Here is a 7,987-nt window from a genome sequence, read left to right on the forward strand (position 1 = left end):
AAAAAAAAAAAAAAAAGAAAATACAAAAATTATCTGGGCGTGGTGGTACATGCCTGTAATCCCAGCTACTCGGGAGGCTGAGGCAAGAGAATCGCTTGAACTGGGGAGGCACAAGTTGCAGTGAGCCAAGATCACGCCATGTGCACTCCAGCCTGGGAGACAGAGCGAGATTCATGGCAAATCATGAATCATGGCGAATCATGACCAACATGGCGAAACCCCGTTGGTCAGGCTGATAAACTTCTGACCTTAGGCGATCCACTTGCCTTGGCCTCCCAAAGTGCTCGGATTACAGGTGTGAGCTACAGCACCCTGCCGTGTTTAGTACTTTTTCAGGACTCCTGCAGGGAGCTAAATCTGGCCCCCATGCAGGCTGGCTGACTCTTAGCCCCTACCCTGGAGGCTGGCTAGGCTTGAGTTGAATCCTGGCTGTGCCTGTAATAACTGCATACCCCAAAAGAGTGACTTGATGTTCTTGAGCAGCGATTTCCTCATCTGTAAAATGGGAACATGGGTTGCTCCATACCACTAGGCCCCTATCAAAATTAAATGATATCTGCAGGAATACTGATTTACAAAAGAAATTAAGCAATGACTGGGCACGGTGGCTCATGCCTGTAATCACACTTTGGGAGGCTGAGACAGGAGGATCTCTTGAGCCCAGGAGTTTGAGACCAGCCTGGCTGATATAATGAGACCTTGTCTCTACAAATAATAATAATAATACAGAAATTAGCTGAGTGTGGTGGCAAGCACCTAGTCCCAGCTACTCTGGAGACAGGTGGGAGGATCGACAGAGCCCAGGAGGTGGAGGTTGCAGTGAGCCAAGATCATGCCACTGCATTACAATCTGGGTGACAGAGCGAGACTCTGTCTCAAAAAAATAAATAACCGATGCAGTGGCTCACCCCTGTAATCCCAGCACTTTGGGAGGCTGAGGCGGGCAGATCACCTGAGGCCAGGGGTTCGAGACCAGCCTGACCAACATGGAGAAACCCTGTCTCTACTAAAAAATACAAAATTAGCTGGGTGTAGTCGTGGGCACCTCTAATCCCAGCTACGTGGGAGGCTGAGACAGGAGAATCAGTTGAACCTGGGAGGCGAAGGTTGCAGTGAGCCGAGATTGCACCATTGCACTCCAGCCTGGGCAACAACAGCAAAACTCCATCTAAATAAATAAATAAATAGGTGGTAAATGCTTTGTAAATGACAGCTACTAGCTCTGTGTCTTTGCCCACGCTGTTCCCTCAGCCTGCAGGCCACCTGTATTCCTCAGCTGGTGGACTCCTTAGTCATCCTTGAATAATACAAACACACGTAACTGTCAAGCTCGTGCAAGTGCTTTATGTCCATCAGCTCCCTCGTTCTCCTAACAGCCCTGTGACATCCATGCTATTTATTATCTCCATTTTACAGATAAGTAAACCTCTGAGGTTAAACCCAGGCAGCCACGCTCCCTAGCCTGTATCCTTAACCACTACCCTATACGTTAATAACATAATGAATATATTGGCTGGGTGCAGTGGCTCACGCCTGTAATCCCAACACTTTGGGAGGCCGAGGTGGGTGGATCACCTGAGGTCAGGAGTTTGAGACCAGCCTGGCCAACATGGTGAAACCCCATCTCTACTAAAAATACAAAAATTAGCTGGGCATAGTAGTGCATGCCTGTAATCCCAGCTACTCAGGAGACTAAGGCAGGAGAATTGCTTGAACTCAGAGGCGGAGATTGCAGTGAGCGGAGATCATGCCATTACACTCCAGCCTGGGTGACAGAGCAACACGCTGTCTCAAACACTAATAACAATAATATAATGCATATGATAGTAGCTCACATAACAAGATCACAAGAGACAAAACTAGTTGTAGCTAATGCTTCCTGAGGCTTGCTGGAGCCAGGCCAAGGTAACTGCTACACAATCCTTATCTGCGAGGCAGGAGAGCAAATGGAGATTCTGAAAGACAGGGTCACAGAGGGTGGCAGAACCAGATCTGGACCTGGCTTGGCTGATGACAGATCTTTTGGGGATGACTAATCCAGATTCCCTTCTCACCACACCCCTCCCTGCCAGACTGACTGCTCCGCTCTCTCTTGAGCTCACTTGCTGCCAGGCCCCATGCCCCCGGCCAGGAACTCTCCTGCTGCCCTTTTTTTTTTTTTTCTGGCCTGGTTGTGTAGCTACTCAAGCTGCGGGTGTCAGCTCAGGAGTCATCTCTTCCAGGAAGTCCTCCCTGTTTCCACCCAACCTGAGACTAGGTGAGGCTTCTTCCAGTGATTTGTTTTCAAAATGACTTGTACTTTCTCATGGCACTCGCTGACAATTAACCATATCGTCATCTAGTTCTGGCCCCTAACCTCTTATTCCCGGCCAGCCCCAGGTGTCAGGACCCTGTCCTCCTCTCTGTGCCACTCATGCCATGAGGCACCTCCCCTACATGCACAGCTTAAATCCCATCTCTAGGCTATCGACACCCAGCTTTTTGTTTTGTTCTTAGAGGCAGGGGCTCCGTCACCCAGGCTGGAATGCAGTGACACGATTGTAGCTCACTGCAGCTAACTCCTGGCCTCGAGGAATCCTCCTCCTGCCTCAGCCTCCTGAATAGCTACTGCTACAGGCACAAGCTACCATGCCCAGCTAACACCCAAATTTCCTTTATCTTTTTTTTTTTTTTTTGAGACGGAGTTTCACTCATGTTACCCAGGCTGGAGTGCAATGGCGCGATCTCGGCTCACCGCAACCTCCGCTTCCTGGGTTCAGGCAATTCTCCTGCCTCAGCCTCCTGAGTAGCTGGGATTACAGGCATGTGCCACCATGCCCAGCTAATTTTTTTTTGTATTTTTAGTAGAGACGGGGTTTCACCATGTTGACCAGGATGGTCTCGATCTCTTGACCTCGTGATCCACCCGCCTCGGCCTCCCAAAGTGCTAGGATTACAGGCTTGAGCCACCGCGCCCGGCCTATCTTTTTTCTTTTTAAGTTATTTGTAGACATGAGGTCTTGCTGTGTTGCCCAGGCTGGTCTTGAACTCCTGAGTTCAAGTGATCCTCCCACCACAGCCTCCAAAAAGGTTAGGATTACAGGTGTAAGCCTCTGCACCTGGTCCTAACCCCCAAATTTCTATCCCCAGCCCAGACACCTCCCGCCAACCCCAGGCTCCTACATCCTGCAACATATTCAAAGGATCGAAGATCTTAGAGGCATTTTAAGCTTTATACATCCTAAACTGAGCTTTTTGCCTTCCTCTAGAACCTGCTCCCTCGCTGCCTTCCCCACCTAGATCAGTGGCAGCTCTGTCCTTCCAGTGACTAAGGCCAGACACCCAGGGTGGTTCTTTGCCTCTCTCCTTCACACCCACTCCAACCTGTGAACATATTGGCTCCACCTACAGAACCCAAACTCTTCCCCTCCACTGTCCCCACCTTGGCCCAGCCTCCATCCTCTCCCACCTGGTCACGCCAGCAGCCTCTCTGGCCTCCCTGCTCCCTTCTGTCTGCTCCCCTCGTGGAGGCAGAGGGAGCCTGGGACCACCTGAGTGAGGTGAGGGCCCTGCTGGCTCAGAGCCCTGCCCTGGCTATGCCTCACTTCAGGAAAGAGTCAGAAGTTCTCACATCAGGGCTGGGCATGGTGGCTCATGCCTGTAACCCCAGCACTTCGGGAGGCTGAGGCAGGAGGATCCCTTGAGCCTAGGAGTTTTAGACCAGTCTGGGCAATGTGACATGACCCCATCTCTACAAAAAATACCAAAAACTAGCCAGCTGTGGTGGAATGTGCCTGTAGTCCCAGCTACTCAGGAGGCTAAGCTGGGAGGATTGCTTGAGCCCATGAGGTGGAGGTTGCAGTAAGCTTGATTGCACCACTGCACTCCAGCCTGGGTGACAGAGTGAGACACTGTCTCAAAAAAAAGAGTTCTTAGCTGGGCACGGTGTCTCACACCTTTAATCCCAGCATTTTGGGAGGCTGAGGCCGCTGGATCACCTGCAATCAGGAGTTTGAGACCAGCCTGGCCAACATGGTGAAACCCTGTCTCTACTAAAAATACAAAAATTAGCTGGGCATAGTGGCAGGCGCCTGTAATCTGAGCTACTGGGGAGGCTGAGGGAGGAGAATCGCTTGAACCTGGGAGGCGGACGTTGCAGTGAGCCAAAATTGTACCTTTGCACTCCAGCCTCGGCAACAAGAGTGAATGAAACTGTTTCAAAAAAAAAAGGTTCTCAAGACAGCCACCAAGTCCCTAATGATCTGTCCTGTCATCTCTCCACCCTCATCTCTTCCCCCTGGAGAAAGGGAGAAGCCCTCCTGGCAGGGTCACCTGCATGTTACCAGCTGAACACAGACAAAACTCAGCATGGAGGCCCTGCAAACACAGCAACATCCAAACAGCCTCTCTCAGGGAAGACATGAAGACAGGAGGCCACCGCTCCATTACCAAGGCCCTTTCCAGCCCCGGGTCTGGGAGCAGATCTTTCAAGTCTACACATCTAGTGATCTCTGGAAGGTCCTCTCCAGTCTCTGCTCTCTTATCATTTATCACCTGCTCACATACTCTGTACTTTATTTTTTATTTTATTATTATTATTCTTTTTGAGATGAAGTTTCATTTTTGTTGCCCAGGCTGGAGTGCAATGGCACAGTCCTGGCTCACTGCAACCTCCACCTCCTGGGTTCAAGCCATTTTCTTGCCTCAGCCTCCCAAGTAGCTGAGATTACAGGTGCCCGCCACCATGCCCTGCTAATTTTTTTTTTTTGTATTTTTAGAAGAGACAAGGTTTCACCATGTTGGCCACGCTGGTCTCGAACTCCTAACCTCAGGTGATCCACCCACCTCAGCCTCCCGAAGTGCTGGGCTCGCCCCTCTGTACTTTACCTATTTATCCAGTTTCTGTCTCCTCCACTAGAATGTGAGCTTGCCACAGACCAGGATTTCTATCTGTCTCGTTCACTGCTATATACTCACTCATAGGTATGTATCCAGTTCCTAGAACAGTGGTTGGGACATGATAGGTGCCTAGTAAACATTTGTTGAGTAAATGAATGAAATGTTTTGTGTGTATTTTCTCATTGGATTTTCAGCACCAGCAGTGAGACAGTAGGGAAAGCATTACTAATGCCCTCTGCCATCTCCCAGGCTCTGCTGGACTCAGGCATAGTTATGTGACCTACTTTGACCAACAAAACGTTAAGTAGAAGTGTTGGATGTAGAACACTTTAAATGCTCCTTGTAGAAGCATTTAGAAACCAGTGCAACCATTGCACTCCAGCCCAATGGACAGAGCAAGGCCCTGTGTTTGTGGCGGGGGTGGGGCGGGGGAAGGCAGCGCAGAATGCTCCATGCTGTGTTCTCCACCTGGGCTGCACTGGGAGCTGGACAAACCCAGAGGTGCCACATGAAGGAAGAGGGCTGAGCCCTGGCGTTGAGGACTTCTGCCCTCAATAGTCACCCAGACCCACAGCTGACTTTGTATGAGCAAGAAAATTCCAGCACTTTGGGAGGCCAAGGTGGGCGGAGCACGAGGTCAGGAGATTAAGACCATCCTGGCTAACACGGTGAAACCCCATCTCTACTAAAAATACAAAAAAATTAGTGGGTGTGGTGGTGCACGCCTATGATCCCAGCTACTTGGGAGGCTGAGGCATGAGAATCACTTAAACCCAGGAGGCAGAGGTTGCAGTGGGCTGAGATCGCGCCACTGCACTCCAGCCTGGCAACAGAGCAAGGTAAGTCCATACCAGCTGGGCGCAGTGGTTCACACCTGTAATCCCAGCGCTTCGGGAGGCTGAGGTGGAAGGTTCACCTGAGGTCAGGAGTTGGTGACCAGCCTGGCCAACATAATGGCAAAAACATTATCTAAACCTCAGCATCTTTTTTTTTTTTTTTTTTTTTTTTAAGACGGAGTCTCGCACTGTTTCCCGGGCTGGAGTGCAATGGCAATCTCGTCTAACTGCAAATTCTGCCACACAGGTTTAAGCAATCCTTCTCCTGCCTCAGCCTCCCAAGTAGCTGGGATTACAGGTGCCTGCCACCATGCCAGGCTAATTTTTTTATTTTTAGTAGAGACAAGGTTTCGTTGTGTTGGCCAGGCTGGTCTCAAACTCCTGACCTCATGATCTGCCTGCCTAGGCCTCCCAAAGTGCTGGGATTACAGGCGTGAGCCACTGCACAGGGCCATTAGCATCTTAAAACGGCCATTTTCTTTTTCCTGCATTTTTGTAGACTAGGAATTTGGTGGAGTTTTTTGTTGTTGTTTTTTTCTTGAGATGGAGTCTCGCTCTGTTGACCAGGCTGGAGTGCAGTGGCTCAATCTCAGCTCACTGCAACCTCCGTCTCCCAGGTTCAAGCAATTCTCCTGCCTCAGCCTCCTGAGTAGCTGGGATTACAAGTGCACATCACCATGTCCAGCTAATTTTTGTATTTTTAGTAGAGATGGGGTTTCACCATGTTGGTCAGGCTGGTCTCGAACTCCTGACCTCGTGATCTGCCTGCCTCAGTTTCCCAAAGTGCTGGGATTACAGGTGTGAGCCACAGAGCTCAGCCCAAATTTTGTTTGTTTTGTTTTGTTTTACAGACAGAATCTCACTCTGTCACCCAGGATGGAGAGCAAGTGGCACTATCTCGGCTCACTGCAACCTCTGCCTCCCAGGTTCAAGCGATTCTCCTGCCTCAGCCTCCCAAATAGCTGGGATTACAGGCATGAGCCACCACACCTAGCTAATTTTTAGTAGAGACAGGGTTTCGCTATGTTGGCCAGGCTGGTCTCGAACTCCTGACCTCAAGTGATCCCCTGCGTCAGCCTCCCGAAGTGCTGGGATTACAGGCGTGAGCCACGGTGCCCAGCCTAAAATTCTAAATTTCTAACGTGGCTAATCTCTACAGATTTAACACTGATAAAAAGCTCTTTGAGGTCATCAATAACCTTCAAGAGTGTAAAGAGGTCCTAAGACACAAACGTTTAAGAGCTACTCATAGGCCAGGTGCAGTGGCTCACACCTGTAATCCCAGCACTTTGGGAGTACGAGGTGGAAGGATCATTTGAGGTCAGGAGTTGAAGACTAACCTGACCAACATGATGAAACCCCTTCTCTATTAAAAATACAAAATCAGCTGGGCATGGTGGCAAGCACCTGTAATCTCAGCTACTCGAGAGGCTGAGGCAGGAGAATCGCTTGAACCAGAGGTTACTGTGGGCCAAGATCACGCCACTGCACTCCAGCCTGGGCAACAGAGCAAGACTTGGTCTCAAAAAAAAAAGAACTGCTCGTCTAAATGTCAGCTGTTAGTGCAGGACCAGTGCACTGAGGTGGAAAATTGCCTTTTGAGTTCAGTAACAAGGAAGGGCTTTTGCAATTAGGAAAGAAAAATTGTGTTTGTGGAGGAGAGAGAGGGAGAAGAAGGAAGTAATAGAACACCAGACCTCTTTTCTGAACTTTGACTATGGTTTTATAATGGATGGATCAGGCTGGCAACATAATTAAAAAAAATTATCTGCTTGGCTAAACTTTAGTCATGCTTCCAAACCTTCTCCGTGGCCCATGTGTTTACTTGTTTATTTATTTATTGGAGACAGAGTTTCACTCCTGTTGCCCAGGCTGGAGTGCAATGGCGAAATCTCGGCTTACTGCAACCTCTGCCTCCTGTGTTCAAGCAATTCTCATGCGTCAGCCTCCCAAATAGGTGGGACAACAGGCATGTACCACCACGCCCAGCTAATTTTTGTATTTCTAGTAGAGACGGGGTTTCACCATGTTGGCCAGGCTGGTCTTGAATTCCTGACCGCAGGTGATCCACCTGCCTTGGCCTCCCAAAGTGCTAGGACTACAGGCATGAGCACCTCACTTGGCCTGCAGCTTTTTCTTTTTTGAGATGGAATCTAGCTCTGTTGCCCAGGCTGGAGTGCAGTGGCAAGATCTCAGCTCACTGCAACTTCCGCCTCCTGGGTTCAAGCAATTCTCCTGCCTCAGCTTCCCAAGTAGCTGGGACTACAGGCACG

This window comes from Cebus imitator, unplaced genomic scaffold (assembly GCF_001604975.1).
Source record: "Cebus imitator isolate Cc_AM_T3 unplaced genomic scaffold, Cebus_imitator-1.0 Scaffold356, whole genome shotgun sequence".
Taxonomy (NCBI): domain Eukaryota; kingdom Metazoa; phylum Chordata; class Mammalia; order Primates; family Cebidae; genus Cebus; species Cebus imitator.